Source organism: Oryctolagus cuniculus, chromosome 19 (assembly GCF_964237555.1).
Source record: "Oryctolagus cuniculus chromosome 19, mOryCun1.1, whole genome shotgun sequence".
NCBI lineage: Eukaryota > Metazoa > Chordata > Mammalia > Lagomorpha > Leporidae > Oryctolagus > Oryctolagus cuniculus.
This window is the reverse complement of record NC_091450.1, coordinates 53,191,016-53,211,033: the sequence shown is the minus strand read 5'-3', so window position 1 is coordinate 53,211,033 and position 20,018 is coordinate 53,191,016. Positions and strand designations below refer to the sequence as shown.

The window sequence follows — 20,018 nt, the reverse complement described above, 5'->3', positions numbered from 1 at the left end:
TGGTTGCTGATTGTGTGCACCTGAGTTGTTGCCATCGGTACTGCTGACATGATGTGTTGTCCCAGCTGGCTGCTGGGCTCAAGCACAAGAGATTTCACAACTGCTGCTTTTGCCCAAAATGGCACCGCCCTCTCTCAGCTGGTTGCCTGGTGCCATTGTGGGTGAGATGAGGAGAGAAAAACATGCTCCTTTTTTCCCCTACTGGGTCAGTGGGTACACTATCCACCCATCTCCAGTCACAGAAGAAAAATCAAGGTCATGGCAATGGTGAGCTTTCCTGCAGACATACTCTGACAAATCCAATGTCCTCCATACCCTCTGTTCAGCTCCCAGCTGACAATCCCTCTCCAAGCCTGTGGTCAGACACAGGTGTGTGTCTCTACTGTGGAGATGGCAAATTGTGGTTCAGATGGATTAAGTGCCTGCCTGCAGTTACACAAAGAGATCTGGGAAGTGAACACCACTCACCAAAGGTTGGCATTTGTGATTTCTATGTGCATTGATCTGATATCTCATATCTGAACCTAACAATGGGGTTTGACTCTCCCAATATGCTATGCATAACTGACAAAATTGTAAATTTGTCATTTGTGTGGCTTGCATTTGACCCGGTCATGTAGACACCAGCATCCCAGATTGGAGTGTCTGCATTTGAGTCCTGCGTCTTCTCTTGATTCCATCTTCCCACTAATGCATACCCTGGGATGCAGCAGGTGATGGCTCAGTAGTTGTGTTTTTCTCACCCAGCAGGGTGACCTAGATTGCATTTCTGGCTCCTGGCTCCCAGCTTCAGTCCCTGGCCAACCCTTGGCTGTTTTAGGCATTTGAGAATGAACCAGTGGGTGGAGTATCTGCCTGTCTTTAGCTCTGTCTCTGTCTTCATGTCTCTCTGCCTCAGAAATAAAATAATTTAAAAACAAAGATCAGGAGGAATAAAACCCAATGTGCCATATGGCTTTTAGTCATGTCATCAAGTTCTCTCTGTGCAGGAACTCTTGAGAAAATGGTGGGAAAAACATCAAAAGACATTTGCAGTCAGCGCACAAGGAGAGCTGAGCACTGAGAAGAGTTGTCATGATGGAATGAAGGCAGCAGGCCTTGTTGGCAGGACAATGAGTGTGAGTGTGTGTGGGGATGGGGTTCTTCCTAGCCCAGATAGGTTCTGGACTCCAAAATGCCTGCTGTGCAGTACCTGCAGGGTCTACCCCAGGCACTTCCATCCCCTTCTCACACCCACTTGTTGGTTGTCTGCTGCTACCCGAATGCACTTTAGCTGAACTGCAGGTTGTAGGCCCATGAGCCAACCAGGTCCATGTCCAAGTATCTACTAGGTTGTGCCCTGCCTGGCAGCTCCAAGGAGATTCCAGTTTTCAGCTGATGCTAAGTGTGGGCAAACTGTGTCCCATGTACTTACAGGACTGAGGCTCCAGTCCCCTTCCACTGCCCCTCCTGCCACATCACTTCCAGGTGATAACAATGGGCCCACAAGCAGAACCCTGGAAAACCTCCCACTGTCACACCTGTGAAGTCTTTTGTCAACTGTCATGGAACCACCTAGAAGCCACGGAGGGATTCAGGGCCTGGTCTTGGGGACAGGGATTTTCATACCCACTTGGCAAGGAGACATTCTCTAAATGAATTGAATAGACTCTCTGGAAACATGACAGGCAGCTGAACTGGGCCCTGGACACAGCCCTCTGCAAGGGAAGCCATGACCTCAAAGTAGAAAGATAAGGACAAAATGGTGGGAATGATTGTAACTTAGGCATGTGTGTTTTCATTTCAAAAGGCACTTCAAGTATCCAGTCCAACACTTGTGCCATAAACCAACAATTCAAATGTTTGGAAATTTCAGTGGAATGATAGGTCCTGAAAGCTCCCAGGACAGAACAAACCCACAGGGAAGAATTGAACCATCATGGGTTTCTCATGGAACACAAAATGCTCAGCCTTAGAAGCTGGTTCCAAAGTTCTAGAAGGAATCAGCATTCAGCCCAGAACTCCAGGCACAGCTGCTGCTAGCAGGCAAGGGAGTTTATCACCAAGACGATGGTGTTTGTACACATTCCTACTCTAAATGACATGGAGAATGGTGACTGAGGGTCCCTGGTTGACCGAACTTCCTAGGACAGTCATAGTACTAGATTCTTGTGTGTTACCTGCTGGCCTGGGTACAAAGAGGATTACAACTGGGAGGAGACCAGGTACGGAAGGGTGTGGTGCCTTTTTGCTTTTCATTACTTCCTATTCACTGCCACCTACTTCCCATTCTAGCACACTACAGCAAGTAGGGTTGTGATCCTTAGACAGATGTGCATTCAAATTACATCAATGACTTCCTGTGACTTTACATTACTTTTTTTTTAATTTTTTTTTTATTTTTGACAGGCAGAGTGGACAGTGAGAGAGAGAGAGAGAGAAAGGTCTTCCTTTTGCCGTTGGTTCACCCTCCAATGGCCGCCGCAGCTGGCGCACTGCCGCCGGCTCACCGCGCTGATCCGATGGCAGGAGCCAGGTGCTTCTCCTGGTCTCCCATGGGGTGCAGGGCCCAAGTACCTGGGCCATCCTCCACTGCACTCCCTGGCCACAGCAGAGGGCTGGACTGGAAGAGGGGCAACCGGGACAGAATCCGGCACCCCGACTGGGACTAGAACCCGGTGTGCTGGCACTGCAAGGCAGAGGATTAGCCTAGTGAGCCACGGCGCCAGCCTACATTACTTCTTAAAATAAAAGTGAGTCTGCATACTGTTTTAAGCTAGAAGTCACTTGGGATCACTTTTGCAAAATCTAAATCATTTAAACCAATGAGGTCCAAGGTGGCAGAATAGTGATACTCTGCCTTGTCAAACTAGTGGATCCAAAAGGCTTCCAAGGGCAAGGCAACTCATGTTAAGAGCTTTGGGTGATCACTGATATCATACCTAAGAGTCCTATTTGTTAAATAAATAACAAGAGTCACTGTGCATTAACTTCTCATACAGGACCTCTGTCCCCAAAGAGTTGCATCATGAGACTTAATAGTAAAATGTATTATCAAGGATCACTTCCTTATAGTGTATTAAATGGAGGATATTATTATGTCCTGTAAGTTATCGTTATGTCTAAGAGCTCCCAAAAGATGAAACATTCTTGGGTTCTTCTTTAAAGACAATTAAATTACTAAATGGATTGTTTCTCACTCTTTTTTTCCTTTCTTTTTCTTTCTTAGAATAAACAGGAGAAGGAGGATGAAGGGGGGAGAGTGAGTGGGAAGAATTACTATGTTCCTAATGTTGGACTTATGATATACAGAAATAACAAAAAATCATAACAAAGTCTATTAATATTAAAAACACGAAGTAATATTTTTTCTTTGCTTTTGATCTGTATTTCACAGTGAAGCTTAAGAGTCATTTGCCCTTATATTAAAATGGAGTTCTGTAAAAAAAAATCCTGCTCAACCAGTGTGCAAAACGCACGCAAAACAAAAAATGTTGCCACTTTATCTGCATGAAAAAAGAAACACACTTCAGGTGAGTAGGTATCCAAAGCACATAACAAAGTAACTTCAGTTCATATTTTTTCCAGAAGTTGCCTGGATAGAAATTATTCTGAACATCACTCAAATATTCTTCCAGTGCTTAGTACCATGCTCAAGTATTGCCGTCAACACAGAGGACACCCGCACAATGACGTCAGCACAGCCGTGGTCACACTCTGGTACCTGCTCCATTAGGCCCTGCACAGTGAGCGCCTTGCCAGCAGCCGCTTCACTTTCTATTTGTAGGCTGGCTGCCTGGTGCTGACGTTTACTTAGCGCCCCCAAGGATAATGAATGAAATTGAAATCGTTTTACCTTGACGGAGTGAAGCTGTCCTCCCTCCTGAGGTTTGGCCCCGTATCGCATATTCTTTTCTAGGCGGCGCTCAAATAATCCTCCAAAGTGCCCGCCACTGGACGCCATCTTGCCCGGAAGTATGATAGATCAAGGCGTGCCAGGATTGGCTGGAGAATCGACAGCATCGGTCATCATTTCCTGAGAGCAGGGACTGAAGAGACGTGGTGCCGCCCCCTGGCAGCCCCGCAGAGAGGATGTGAGAGACTTGCTCCCGCCTCCCCGCCACAGGGCACCTGGCGGGATGCAGGGCGGGGAGAGGGGGCGGGACCTCAGGGGGCGGGGCCGATCGATCTCCGTTGGAGTCAGACAACCGCTAGGGCGGCCATTTCCCAAGCGGCGGGGCCACACTGCAGTGTGAGGCTGCGATCCCCGCGCGGGGCGGGGGAGGCCCGGCCATTCACCCATGCTTGAGACTGCGTCCTCCGCTTGCCGCGGCGCCTCGTGGCCCAGCTGCTGCGGGTGATGCGCCGGTCCCAGGAAACCTGGACGGCGGCCTGGGGTGGGATGTGGCAGAGTCCCTCCGGGGTCTTGTGCGCAGTTGGGCGCCAGGCCGTGCAGAGGCCAGGCCGCGGCTCCCAGGAGGGCAGGATGTTTCTCGGTGGTCTTTGCAGTCCACGCCAGGCCTGGGCCGGCCCTGTCTTTACTGTCCCATACAATACCTTCCCACTCTGATAAGGAAGAAATAAATACGGAGTGGATATTGCATTTGGTTGGCAGTTTAGAATCCTAAATCTATAGTCTTTAGAGCTCATGATATATGTTTCTAATCATGTTACTAAAATAATAAGTTTATATTTTACTTAACTATAATCTTGCTGTTGATAGACTTTAAGACAGCCTTAAGATTTCACTGTTAGAAATTCTGCAGAAAATCTTCTGGTGTGATCTTTCAGTCATGAATTTGGAATACCATGCTGACTTATTTACTTATCCAAGATAGTGTAAATTTATGGGCAACCTGTTACCATTTTGAATTCTGAGATGGTTGAATCAATTTGTATGCGGTCATAGGAATATGAGGGCAGTGGTTTCATCTGTGTCATCACCAGCATTGACTGTTGGAAATGAAAATAAGTTTCTGAATGTTATGACAAATATGGATGAGAGATCTTCAATTCTGCAGAACTCATCTTGTATGTGTGGAGTACAATAATAGTTTTATGTTTGTGTGGATTAAAAAAAACAGGTTACAAACTTTTAAAACCTTTTTCCTTCTCATTTTTACATGAATCGAATCAAGCTCTGGAAGTAGCCTGGATTTGAGAGCTGGATGGAAGGCAGGCATTTTAGTGATCATGGTGAAAATGTGGCTGCAACTGACACAAGTTGGTCTAAACTGGGACTCCCAAATAGAGGCCCAGGTAAGCACAAAGTGTAATGGGAATGAATTTCTTCTGATGTCACAATATAGCAAAGAAAGTGAAAAGTTCAGATTTTTTTAATTGAGGTGAGATGATACCCAACTTATATATTGTTATACCCAGACAAGGATATTCAAGTGATTAAGTCATTATCTTGTAGTTTACCATACTTCTTGGTTTATTTGTGTTCTATTTTTTTTTTTTACACACTGCTTAGGTTTACTAATTCTGTTTTTGTGAAATTCTTCTTACTTTATGAATTGCTAGGTTTTACCATTATTGAACTTTATTTTCTAGCTTTCCATGGTCTTGACTAAAAATGCCAATTCCATAATGGGTTATTTTCCTACTTTAGTCTTTCCTATTAATTTTTTAAAAGAGTTATTTTATTTATTTGAAAGGAGGTGCTATGGAGAGAATGACAGACACAGAGAGAAATTTTCCATCTGCTGGTCACTTCTCAGATGGCTGCAACCAGAGCCAGGAGCTTCTTCTGGGTCCCCAATCTGTGCAGGAACCTAAGGATTTGTGCCAAATCTGCTGCTTTCCCAGGCACATTAGCAGAGACCTGAATTGGAAGTGGAGCAGCGAGGACTCCAACTAGTGCACATATGGGATGCTGGCATTACAGGCGGTGGCTTTACCTGGTATGCCACAATACTGGTTCCTTGCCTAGGAATTTAATGGGCATGATTGTAAGCCCCAAAGCTCAGGAATTGTGTCTGTTTTTAATTCTTTTTTGCCAATTGAATCCTTTAAACACATTTTAAACTATAGGAGTAACATGCATTTGTTATATTTTACACTTGAAAGCAAAAACTGGGATTTTCCCCTATCCCCATTCCCAGTCTTGGTGTGAATTTTTCCTGTTGTTTGGGGGTCTCACTAGACCCGTTGGATTTTAAGAAGAGATCAGAAAGGATGTTCTCAATGTTTTTCCCTACTAAATATATCCAAGAAGCCAGCGCCGTGGCTCACTAGGCTAATCCTCCACCTTGCGGCACTGGCACACCGGGTTTTAGTCCCAGTCGGGGTGCCGGATTCTGTCCCGGTTGCCCCTCTTCCAGGCCAGCTCTCTGCTGTGGCCAGGGAGTGCAGTGGAGGATGGCCCAGGTACTTGGGCCCTGCACCCCATGGGAGACCAGGATAAGTACCTGGCTCCTGCCATCGGATCAGCACGGTGCGCCGGCAGCAGCGTGCCAGCTGCGGCGGCCATTGGAGGGTGAACCAATGGCAAAAGGAAGACCTTTCTCTCTGTCTCTCTCTCTTACTGTCCACTCTGCTTGTCAAAAAAAAATATCGAAGTTTGCATCGAACATCTTTGTATATAAGATCCTCTTTTGTGGCAATGCCACTGGGATATCATTTCCCAAAGAGTCACGGTTAGGAACAGGAAGTGGACTGGCTAACCAAGGAGTCCTTGACTTCTTGCTGGGCAGAATCTTTGTGCTTTGTGCTTCCTCAGATTCATCCCGTTCACATATGGGACAAAGGAGACAGCAAGCAGAAGTTGTGCTGCTCCAAGGCAGTTAGGAAGGGCTGATTGCCTGGGGCATGGCTTTGGTTTTTAATCCTTAATCCCAGAAGGGCCTACAGAGGGGAGAGGATGAGATGGTGGGCCCCAGATTGTTGAGACACATGCATGTTTCATGTATCTTTAGATTACAATGGGGGTGCTTATTATCTAAATTATTGATTCTGATCTCAGCTCAATGCGTTCACTTTCCTGGAAGCAGCATGGTTTAAAAACTAACCGTTGGTAAATTTACAGAGGTAATATGTATTTGTGAGTTAGATCAAGCATGACTTGATGACTTTATCATTTTGTCTTGCATGCTCATACTTATTTTTTGAAAAAAATTTATTTATTTTTATGAAAGGCGGCAATACTGAGACAGAAGAGATGTATTTCCCTTATTATTTAGTTGATTGTGAAATAATTTTTCCCAGAATGCTAAGTATGTCAAGGGTAGCTAATAACAGATACATAATAAATATTGTCACACGAAAGACTACACATAAGATTATATAAGCACCGATTTTCTGAAGATACAGAAGTCTTTTAAAAATAGCTTCGGATTTTAAACTTTTGGAGCATTTCTCAAGCTTTGCTCCTATGTAGTGTCCTGTCAACAAATTGAGGTGAAGCTGCTCCTGGCAGAGGACTGGAAATTACTGGCCAATGAAACAAACTTCTTCTAGATACCAGTGTTTTCAGATGTTTCTTCTCTGAGTTTTGTTATATATTCTGAGTTGGTTTGAGTTATGAGAATAGTGAACAAACATGAGGAACACAGGTAAAAAATTAACTGGAATTGAAATTCATGATAAATAAGTAGATTCTGGCTGCTTTTGCCATACAAACAAAAAACCCTGGGTCTCTATGTTAGAGGATGGATATGTTAATTTGCTTGAATATATTAATTTTAACTATGTGTATCCTATGACATCATGTTATATCCCTTGAATGTACATCATAAACCCACAAAGGGAAGGGGCAGAATGTAAAGTGAGCTATGTGTTTGTTTATTATAGATCCTACACATTGCTTTCCTTAAACAGCATCTTCTGGAACAAATTCAGAAAGTTTTCCCAAAAGCCATTTTTCCTGTTTCAGTCTGTCCACAAAAGTATTTATCCAAATTGCCAGGTACTGTTGTAAGATTTACCTTCATACACTCCAGCGTAGCACTGAGTCCAGAGCCTAGACAAACATGCAGTTAGACCTGTGTATTCTACACAGCTGCACTGATGCCAGCAGCCTCTTACAGAAGGCTCAACACTGATATCAGACTCCTGATTCAGCCAAACACATGGCTAGCCAAAAAGAATACACTTTCAAAAGCAGATGATATACATGGGGGAATTTCACAGTTTTGGAAGAGAACACAGGGAATGAGAGAAGGATTTCAACCCAAGCAATTTCAGTTATATACTGTGGGAGTTTCTGAGTCTTATGAAACATACTGTGAGATTTCAGTGGACTGTGAGAGCATCACTGTGACCTATGGAATGCTAATTAAGCTACTTTCTCCTGAGCAGTGGCAAAATAAACCCAACCAAAATGTCCTTTCACCTGGAAAAGAGAAGCCAATGTGAGAGCCACCAGATCAAAACCACATTGCCTCAGATTACTACAGTCAAGGAGTTGGGCAGGCTCATGTGCTGAATGTCATCTGGAATGGTCTTGAGGATTTGAACAATGCTCTAAAATTACACCAAAGTTGTAGAAGCTTGGGGCCAACACTGTAGCAGAGAGTGTAAAGCAGCTGCTGGCACCCCATATGGGCACTGGTTTAAGTCTCAGCTGCTCCACTTCAGATCCAGCTCTCTGCTATGGCTTGGGAAGGCAGCAGAAGTTGGCCCAAGTCCTTGTGCCCCTGCACACATGTGGGAGACCTAGAAGAAGCTCTTGGCTCCTGGCTTCAGATTGGCTCAGCTCCAGCCATTGTGGTCTATTGGAAGTGAACCAGTGGATAGAAGACCTCTCTCTCTCCTTCTACCTCTCCTTCTCTCTGTGTAACTCTGATGTTCAAATAAATAAATAAATCTTTAAAAAATGTAGAAGCTCTCCAATTTTGGTAAAGTTAGATTAGTATACATTTTAAGATTTTGGGGAAAGTTTATATAATATTCATGAATTAGAATAACATTTTTAAAAAAGGTTTTATTTATTTGACAGGTAGAGTTACAGACAGTGAGAGGAAGAGAGAGAACGGTCTTCCTTCTGTTGGTTACTCCCCAGATGGCCACAATGGCTGAGGTGCACCAATCCAAAGCCAGGAGCCAGGTGCTTCCTCCCAGTCTCCCATACAGGTGCAGAAGCCCAAGGCCTTGGACTATCTTCTAATGGTTTTCCAGGCCATAACAGAGAGCTGGATTGGAAGAGGGGCACCCAGGACTAGAACCAGGGCCCATACAGGATGCTGGTGATGCAGGTGGAGGATTAACATACTGTGCCATGGAGCTGGCCCCCTAGAATACATTTTAATATGTAAATTGGAAACCAATATTATAAAAAGCAATGCTTAAAGTCACAGGGGAGGCCAGTGCCATCTCACTAGTCCAAGTGATCAATTTCTGTTCACAATTGATCATAATGATAGGACTAAGAGTCAAAGGGAGCACATAAACAAGTCTAGTACCTGCAAATACTAACTGATAGAATAAAAAAGGGAGAGAACGATCCAACATGGGAAGCAAGATACACAGCAGACTCACAGAATGGCAGATATCCTAAACAGCACTCTGGCCTCAGAATCAGCCCTTAAGGCATTCGGATCCGGCTGAAAAGCCCATGAGAGTATTTCAGGCATGGAAAGCCAAGACACTCTGAAAAAAAATGACCTAAATGAAAGATCTCCGTGAGTGAGATCCCAGTGGAAAGAACAGGTCGTCAAAGAAGGAGGTACTTTTCTCTGAAGGGAGGAGAGAACTTCCACTCTGACTACAACTTTGTCTAAATATGATCAGAGTCGGTGAACTCAAAAGGCTTCCATAGCCTAGGCAACTCGTGACAAGAGCCTAGGGTGATTACTGATGCCATAAACAAGAGTGTCAATTTGTTAAGTCAACAACAGGAGTCACTGTGCACTTACTCCTCATGTAGGATCTGTGTCCTTAATGTGCTGTACATTGTGATTTAGTGCTATAACTAGTACTCAAACAGTATTTTTCACTTTGTGTTTCTATGTGGGTGCAAACTGTTGAAATCTTTACTTAATATATGCTAAACTGATCTTCTGTATATAAAGAGAATTTAAAATGAATCTTGATGTGAATGGAAGGGGAGAGGAAGTGGGAAAGGGGAGGGTTGCGGGTGGGTGGGAAGTTATGGGGGGGAAGCCATTGTAATCCACAAGCTTTACTTTGGAAATTTATATTCATTAAATAAAAGTAAAAAAAAAAAGAGTCATGGGGAGGGACATGGTTCTGCAGTGTCAAGTCTTTGTGGCCAAGTAAGCTTGGGCAAGTAAATGTTGGGACTGATATGGGCCTAGATGGTACAAAATACTTGCCTGAGGTTGCAAAGCTGTATGAGGTAGTACAAGAGTTCCAACCTTTAGACCGGGTCCAGGGGTCACTCTTAGCATGGGATGCCCTAAGGAACCTCAGAGGAGGTTTATTCCAATGTTCTGGAAAGTGCAGGAAAATACCCAGTGTAGGAGGAGTTCTGGTGTGTGCGATACCCTCCCTGCTTGTGCCTTGGTGGGAATGCATTCAAAGTTGCTTATGCAGCTAGTATGTGCTCTTAATTTGCACATCTGGGAAAGGAAGTAGACTGGGACAATAGTGTTCTTACCCCTGATGCTTGCCCTGGATGCTAATGCTGAATTTGTATAGCATGAGTTGCCAGCTCTGTGTACCTGGACATAACGTTGAGCCACTGTGAAGTGAAACTTCAATGTGATAAAGAGGGGCAAGCTTAGGGAAAGGATGGAAAATAGGAAAGGAAAGTGTTTCCTTGGTAGGTTTTTGTTTTTATTCCCACAGTCTCATCTATGACCTTGTGCAAATAACGTGCAAAGCTTTAATCTTTGCCTACATCATTTTCTAAAGCTCCAGATCATTGTTTTCTGTTTTCTGAGCCATCTGCTGCTGCTTTCCAAGGTACATTAACAGGAGCTGCATTGGAAACATAGCAGCCAGGACTTGAACCAGTACTCAATATGGGATGCCATCAATGTAAGAGGCAACTTAACTCACCACACCACCTCACTAACCCTGAGAAAAAATTTAAACATCTTCATTGAGATTAAATTGAAATGTACAATTCAGTTGACTTTAGTGTATTAGTAATAGTTGTACAACTATCACAATCTAAGTTTAGACCATTTTCATCAATGGATGTGGGAACTTTTACACTCTATTCATTAAGTTTTTATGTGGATTTAATTGTGCCTATAGCAGATGATCTGTGATTATCTTTGTTTTTTAAAGATTTATTTTTTATTATTTATTTGAAAGTCAGAGTTACACAGAGGGGAGAGAGAGAGAGAGAGAGAGAGAGAGAGAGAGCGAGAGCACAGTCTTCTATCAGATGGGTCACTTCCCAGTTGGCTGCAACGGCCAGATCTGGACTGATCCAAAGCCAGGAGCCAGGAGCTTCTTCCAGGTCTCCCATGGGAGTGCAGGGGCCCAAGGCCTCAGGCCATCTTCTTATGTTTTCACAGGCCATAGCAGAGAGCTGGATTGAAAGTAGAGCAGCTGGGACTTGAACTGTCACCTGTATGAGATGGTGGCACTTCAGGCCATGGTGTTAACCTCCTGGGCCACAGCGCCTGCTCCGGTGATTATCTTTGACTAGTCCAACTTTTCCATTGGTTTTCAACTTTCACAAATGTAAACTCCTCAAAGATAATACCTAACATTTAATTTGAATATAATTATATTATATTTTTCTTTCTTTTTAAATTTCTGATTCCAGATGACCTGATAAAGAGAATAAATATAGATATGCATACAGTAGTCAGAATAACTCCAGTGGAAATTACCCTAAAGTTCCAAAGTCTCTAAATTACAACCTAGAGAAGACTTGGTGAGTTATAATATATCTGTTACATCAAGTTTTTTATGTGTGTTATGAAATTTCCAATTTTGTAACTGATAAGAATGTTGAGTTCATATTTGCCAGCACAAGTAAGTTTCTTCTTTTTTTATTGTGTTAAATAACAAAATATGCCATTTTAACCACTTTTAAGTGTACAATTCAGTGGCATAATTGCACAGTTTGGAAATATTTTCTCCCATTCAGTTGGTTGCATCTTCTCTGTTTTGAATGTTTATTTTGCAGTGCAGAATCTTCTCAGCTCTGTGTAATCCCATTTGTCAATGGGATTTGTTTACCTGTGCCTCAGGGTATTTTCCTAGAAGTCCTTGCCCATGCCAATGTCTTGTAGACTTTCCCCAATGTGCTCTAGTAATTTGATAGTATCAGGTCATGGATTTAGGTCCTTGATTCATGTATTTTAGCTTTTGCTGGTGTTACAGTGCCCATTGTGTAGATGGACTTCTAAAAATTTTTATCTTTTAAAATTGTTCTCCACAAAGAAATCTCTTGTATGAGGAATACAGACTTCATTCATTCCATAAGTACAGCTTCAGGAATAGTGTGATTCTTCCTACCATACCTGCCCTTCTACACACTCTCCCACCCCTTATCTTCCTCCCTCTCCAATTTCCAGTCACATTCTCCACACTTTATATATTTTGGTTACTAAACCTTTATGAGTTGAATAGTTTACAAATAATTGCTTGCATTTTCTTGGATGCCTCTTCACTTTCCTGAGTGTTTCATTTGCTTCACAGAAGCTTCTCAATTGGCTGGAATCCCATTTGTGAATTTTGGTTTTGATTTCTGTACCTCTGGGGTCTTTTCCAAGAAGTCTTTGTATATGCCAATGTCTTGCAGGGTTTCCCCAATGTTCTCTTATAGTTTGATGGTATCAGGTTGTAGATTTATGTGTTTAATCAATTTTGAGTGGATGTTTGTGTAAGTTATAAGGTAGTTTCTTGTTTCATGCTTCTGAATGTGGAAATGCAGTTTTCCCAGCACCATTTGTTGAAGAAACTGTCTTTCTCTAGGGATTGACCTTAGCTCCTTTTTCAAATACAAGTTTGTTGTAAATGTTTGGATTGGATTGATTTCTCTTCTATTCCATTTGTCTATCCATCTGTTTTTGTACCAGTATCCAGCTGTATTGATTAAAACTGCCCTGTAGTATGTTTTGGAATCTGGTATTGCGATGCCTCTGGCATTGTTTTGTTGTATAAGATTGCTTTAGCTATTTGGGATCTCCTGTGTTTCCATATGAATTTCAGCATCATTTTTTCTATATCTGAGAAGAATGTCCTTGGTATTTTTATTTGTACCTTACTTAATCTGTAAATTGCTTTTGGACATATAGACATTTGGATGATATTGATTCTTCCAATCCATGAACATGGAAGATTTTACCATTTTTGTGTCATCTTCTATTTCTTTCTTTAATGTTTTTTATTCTCATCAGAGAGAGTTATTTTTAATTTAATAAATGTGAATTTACAAAGTACAACTTTTGTATTGTTGTGGCTTCCCCCCAACCTCCCTCCCTCCTGTGGCCCTCCCCTCTCCCACACCCTCTCCCATCCCACCCTTCATCGAGTTTCATTTTCAATTGCCTTCATATACTGAAGATCAACTTAGTATATATGAAGCAAGGATTTCAACAGGCTGCACTTATACAAACGCACAAGGTATAGGGTATTGTTCGACTAGAAGTGTTGTTTTTAAGTTTCATAGTAAAACACATTAAGGACAGAGATCCTACATGGGGAGCATGTACCCAGTGACTCCCATTGTTGATTTAACAACTGGCACTCTTATTTATGACATCAGCAATCACCCGAAACTCTTGCTATGAGCTGTCTAGGCTATGGAAGCCCCTTGAATTCACCGACTCTGAACTTGTTTAGTCAAGACCATATCACAGTGGAGGTTCCTTCCTCCCTTCAGAGAAAGGCGCCTCCAGAGAGAGTTTTGACATCCTTGATTAAGTTTATTCTGGCCGGCGCTGCAGCTCACTAGGCTAATACTCCACCGTGCAGCACCGGCATGCCAGGTTCTAGTCCCGGTCGGGGCGCTGGATTCTGTCCCGGTTGCCCTCTTCCAGGCCAGCTCTCTGCTGTGGCCAGGGAGTGCATTGGAGGATGGCCCAAGAACTTGGGCCCTGCACCCCATGGGAGACCAGGATAAGTACCTGGCTCCTGTCATCAGATCAGCACGGTGCGCCGGCCACAGCGCACCAGCAGTGGCGGCCACGGGAGGGTGAACCAACAGCAAAAGGAAGACCTTTCTCTCTGTCTCTATCTCTCTCTCTCTCACTGTCCACTCTTCCTGTCAAAAAATAAAAAAAAGTTTATTCTAAGGTATATGATTTTTTGTACTTATTGTGAATGAGATTGATCTTAGAAGTTCTTTCTCAGCCATGGCATTGTCTGTGTATACAAAGGCTCTTGATTTTTGTGGATTGATTTTATTTCCTGCTACATTACCAAACTCTGCTATGAGTTCCAGTAGTCTCTTAGTGGAGTCTCTTGGATCCCCTATACATAGAATCATGTCATCTGCAAATAGGGAGAGTTTGACACTCTCCTTCCCAATTTGTATACCTTGATTTCTTTTTCTTCTCTAATGGCTCTGGATAAATCTTCTAAGGCTATATTGAATATCAATTGTGATATTGGGCATCCTTACCTGGTTCCAGATCAATAGGAATGCTTCCAACTTTTCCCCATTCACTAGGGTGCTGGCTGTGGGTTTGTTATATTGTCTTGATCATGTTGAAGAATGTTCCTTCTATACCCAATTTTTTGAGTTTTCATCATAAAATCATGTTGTATTTATCAAATGCTTAGAGATTTCATCATGAAAGGGTGTTATATTTTATGAAATGTTTTCCTCTTTATGATATAATCATATTGTTTTTGTTCTTTAGTTTGTTAATGTGATGTATCACATTGATTGATTTGCAAATGTTGAACCATACCTGCATACCAGGGGTCAATGCCACTTAGTCCAGTGAATGATCTTTCTGAATTGTCAGGTTCAATTCACTAGGATTTTGTTGAGGATTTTTGCATCTATGTTCATTAAGGAAAAGTGTCAGTAATTTTCTTTCTCAATTGCATCTTTTTCAGATTTAGGAATTATGGTGATGCTGGCTTCATGGAAAGAATTTGGGAAGATTCCTGCTTTCAATTGTTTTGAATAGCTCAAGAAGAATTGCAGTTACTTCTTCTTGAAATCTCTGGTAGAATTCAGCATTGAAGCCATTCGGTCCTAAAGCCATTTGGTTTTTCTTTATTGGGAGGGTCTGTATTATTGATTCAATTTCTGTCCTGTTTATGGGTCTGTTTAGGTTTTCTCTGTCTTCATGGCTCAATTTAGGGAAGTTGTATGTGTCCAGGAATCTACCCATTTCTACTAGGATTCCTGGCTTGTTGGCATGCAGCTCTTTGTAGTAATTTCTGGTGATGATTTTTATTTCTGTGGTGTCTGTTGTTACATTTCATTTTTCACCTCTAATTTTATTAATTTTGGTCTCCTTTCTTTTGGTTATTTGGGACAATGGTTTGTCAATTTTGTTTATTGTTTTCAAAAAAACAGCTCTTCGTTTTGCTGATCTTTTTTTTTGGTTTTAATTTTGTTGATTTCTTTTCTAATTTTAATTATGTCTTTTCTCCTATTAGTTTTGGGTGTTTTTTTTTTGTTTGTTTTTGTTTTTCTAGATTCTTGATATGTATTGCTACCTCATTTATTTGGTGCCTTTCCAATTTCTTGATGTAGGCACCTATTGCTATAAACTTTCCTCTTAATACTGCTTTTGCTATATCCCATAAGTTTTGATGTGTTGTATCATCACCTTCATTTGTTCCCAGAATTTTTTAATTTCTCTTTTGACTTTGTCTATGTCACACTGTTCATTCAGGAGCATGTGCTTGTGTATGTTCTAGAGATTGCTGAGTGGCTGATTTCCAGTTTTTTTCCATTGTGGTCCAAGAGGATGCATGGTATGATTTTGATTTTTTTTATATTGATGAGACTTGCTTTATGGCCTAACATGTGGTCAATCCTAGAGAAAGCTCCATGCACTGATAAGAATGTGTATTCTGCAACTGTAGGATGAAAAGTGCTGTAGATATCTGTTAGGTCCATTTGGTCTGTAGTGTCAATTAAGTCTATTGCTTCTTTGCTGACTTTTGTCTGGTTGATGTGTTCCTTACTGAAAGTGGGGTATTGAAGTTTCCCATTGTTGTTGTATTTGAATCTATGCCTCCCTTTAGGTCCCTTTACATTTCTTTTAAATAGCCAGGTGCACTGTTATTTGCTACATTCATAATAGTAACAGCTTCCTGTTAAATTTATCCCTTAATCATTACATAGTGCCCCTCTTTGTTTCCTCCAACAGTTTTTGTGTTAAAGTCTACTTTATCTGATCTTAGAATGGTCACACCAGCTCTTTTTAGCTTTATGTTAGCATGGAATCTTTTTCCATTCATTCACTTTTATTCTGCATTCATCTTTGTTGGTGAGATGTGTTTCTTGCAGGCAGCAAATTGAAGGGTTTTGTTTTTTAATCCATTCACCCAGTCTGTGTCTTTAACTGGAGAGTTGAGGCCATTACATTAAAGGTGATTATCTATAAGTAATGACTTTGCCCTGCCATTTTTCCATAAATATTCTTGGTTGTGTGTGTGTGTGTGTGTGTGTGTTTTACTTTGGATTTCTTTTTCTGCTTTTACTGGGAGATCTTCTTCCTTTACCTTCTTTTTAAGTGATGACCATGTTTCTGTGTTTCTGTGTTTCTGTGTGCAGATCATCTTAAACATCTTTTGCAAGGCTGGATGGGTCCTGACAAATTCTTTCAAGTTGTGTTTGTTATGGAAAGTCTTTATTTCACCTTCATTCATAAATGAGAGCTTTGCAGGGTACAGTATTCTGGGTTGACAGTTCTTTTTTTCTTAAACCTTAGACTATATCTCTCCATTCTCTCCTATAGTTTCTGGTGAGAAGTCAACTGTGAGTGCTTCCTGTACTTGGATGTCTGTTTCTTTTTTCCAAATTAGGGAAGATTTCTCATATTATTTCACTGAAAAGGCCTTCTAATCCTTTTTTTTTCTTTCCACATCTCCAGGAACTCCTATAACCTGTATACTGGGTCACTTGATAGTATCCTGTAGATTCCCAACAGTGTGTTTTAGTTATCTAATTTCTTCTTGTTGTTTCTTATCTGGCTGTCTAATTTCATGCAATTTGTCTTCTAAGTTGGATATTCTTTCTTCTGCTTTACAGATTCTGTTGTTAAGGCTTTCCACTGCATTTTTAATTTGTTCTATTGAATTCTTAATTTCAAAAATTTCATTTTGGTTTCTCTTCAAGATCTCAGTTTTGTGGGAGTTGTTTTCTTTCATGTATGGATTTCTTTAGTTCATGCATTTGCTTCTGAGTACTTCTAAGTAATCCTACTTTCAATTTTTTGAATTCCATTTCTGTCATTTCTTCAATCTCTTCATCTTCACCATCTAGTATTGAAGTGTTGTATTCTTCTGGGGGCATCATGTTGTGTTTCTTATTCTTGTCTCTTGAATTGGTGCGTTTATTATTTGGCATTTGTGCAGATACTTGTTGGTTTCTTCTTTTATTTTCTTTTTTTGCTGTGGCAGGTTTTATCTTTGGACTATGTCTGCATATTGGAGAGTGTTTGCTTTCAGTGATTATCTAGAGGCATGTGGTGGATGTGGCCAGGGAGCTCTGTACACTGTTCCAGGTGGAAGGGAGTGTTAAGCTGGCACCCAGGTTGGGTGTGGTAAATCTCTCTCTCTCTCTCTGTTTTTTTAATCAGAGGGAAGGTTTCTTCTGCTCTGCCCATATAGACTCAGCTCACTTCCTCTGAAGCACATCAGTGCCTGGGCATTAGTCCCAGTGGGTATAATATTCATCCACAGTTCTACAAGGCCCACACAAAGGACCTATGCAATCCCCAGTGTAGCAGATTCCCCAGCAATGTCCCTCACCAGGGAACCAGGGACCCTTGAGTATGTGGAGCCCCCACAGTGATTACCCAAAGACTCAGCCACACCCTGAGCCTTCCCATGCAATCTCAGTGTTTTCCCAGTCCTGTAGCCTCAGTGTTTTTACAGTCCCAGCACACAAGGCTCCCACAGTAATGAGCACCCTGCCCCCTGTCACTTTTCCCTGCCAGACTCAGGAGTTTCTGCTTGGCTGGTTCCTGTGCATGGACATGAACTGGTGCAGCTTTTATGTACATCCAAAATGGCTCCCACTCTCTATCAGCTTGTTTCAGGATGCCACGGCAGGGTGATCAGTGAAAGAGAAACATGAGCTATATTTTTCCTCCTCTGTTTGGCAGGTACACTATCACCTACAGGGCTCCAAGCCCTATTCCCTCCAGGCTTTTCCAGCAGTTTCATCACCCATGGCTTAGGCTGTTTCAGTCTAATCTCACCTTATTCTCCAAAGCTGATGCAGGGGCTCTCAGCTTCTGGGATCATGAATTGTACATGTTGACACCTTCCTTATAGGTTTACTGTGTCCCTTTAATTTGTGTGGAATTCCCTCTGTCATTTTCTCCCTACCTCTTCTCTGAGACTGCACTCTCTCCCTTTTTTAAACTATCTTATCCTAGACTAGACAATTGAGCTCCCTCCCTACTCTGCCATCTTAATCCAATCTGTGAATGTGATTGATCTTTGAAGCTTTTACTCAGCCATGAAATTGTTTATATATATAAAGGCTATTGATTTATGTGAGCCTATTTTATATCCAGCAAGTATGCCAAACTCTTTTTTTTTATGTTCCTTTTTTAAAATAATCTTTATTTGAAAGAGTTACACAGATAGGGAAGGAGAGGCAGAGCAAGAGAGAGGTCTTTCTTGTGGTTCACTCCCAGATAACTTCAACAGCTGGAGCTGTGCCAATCCAAAGCCAGGAGCCAGATCTTCCTCTGGGTTTTCCCACTTGGGTGCAGAAGACCAAGGACTTGGGCCATCTTCTGCTTACCCAGGACATAGCAGTGAGCTGGATTGGAAGTGGAGCAGCCAGAACTAGAACCAGCACCCATATGGGATGCTGGTGATTCAGGCCAGTGTTTTAATGTGCTGCACCACAGCACTGGACCCTAGATGCCTGTTTTGATTGTGGACTTAGCATGCCATTAATAAATAATGTGTTTGGATATATTCATTATTATAGTTGCCCTGTTACAAATTACTCGTAATCATGGCAAGGTAAGAATTCATTACAAAACTAATTTATTTTAGTAAGAATCAGTGTGTGACTCCACAATCATACACTACTTATGTTTTATATAAATAAAATAAAGAAAGAAAGAAATAATGATTTTGAGCAATTTTACACATCTCTGCACTTACTCCACAATGAATTGTTATCTTTAGGCTGTTGGGTACAGACAAATGGGTGGTTTGCAAGTCTTAGAATGGCCCTGAAGGCATGTATTGATAGGACATTAGTCAATCATATTTCAAAGGGAATAATTTTGTGTAGAGGCCTCCAGCACTAGCATTGCTCATGAAATTAGATACGCAGTTGGAAATATAGATTACCAGGAGTTGGTATTTTCTCAAAATCACCTGAGTGACTCTCAGCTATTAGCTTTGAATTGATTTATGTTGTATCCTTTCTTTTGAAATAAGCAAGCAATTCCTACTGAACCAGCTTCAGGCTATTGAATAACAAAAAAATGGCAAGTCTTGCAAACTGATGGACTTAAATTAGGCCTTTGGGTTTTTAAAAAAGTTTTATTTGAAAGACTGAGAGTTATAGAGAGAGGAGTTAGAGTGAGAGAATGTGAGCAAGAGACAGAGAGAGTCTGAGAGCAAGAAGTCTTCCGTTCTGCTGGTTCATTCCCCAAATGACCACAACTCCAAGAGCCAAGCTGATCTGAAGCCAGGAGCCAGGAACCTCTTCTGGGTCTCCTACATGGATGTAGGGGCCCAAGGACATGAGCCATCTTCTACTGCTTTCCCAGGCCATAGCAGGGAGATGGATGGAAGAAGAGCAGCTGGGACTTGAAGATTATAAATTAAACTAAGATTATAAATCAGTGTTAACATAACCTCTCATGTATATCACTGTATGGTGGCTAGTTTTATTATTATTTTTTATTTTCTTCTATTCTTTTTCTTTTTGCAGAATTTGGAATCATGTTTCTAAAAATTTTATTTAAGTTATACAAGTTTCATGTATTTCATATATACAG

The 20,018-nt window shown here is 41.6% G+C and overlaps 1 protein-coding gene across 11 annotated transcripts in view; it reads left to right on the top strand.

Annotated features, from left to right (window-relative positions):
- Positions 1-3,379: 3,379 nt before the first annotated feature.
- LOC103347469 (uncharacterized) overlaps positions 3,380-20,018 on the top strand; it is a 52,383-nt gene continuing 35,744 nt past the window's right edge. For 3 of the 11 annotated variants that reach the window (XM_070064315.1, XM_070064310.1, XM_070064320.1), the window contains exons 1-2: positions 4,993-5,238; positions 11,666-11,776. The gene's annotated coding sequence lies outside the window, so the exon portion shown is untranslated. The other 8 variants (XM_070064322.1, XM_070064321.1, XM_070064311.1 and 5 more) reach the window with 7 other exon arrangements.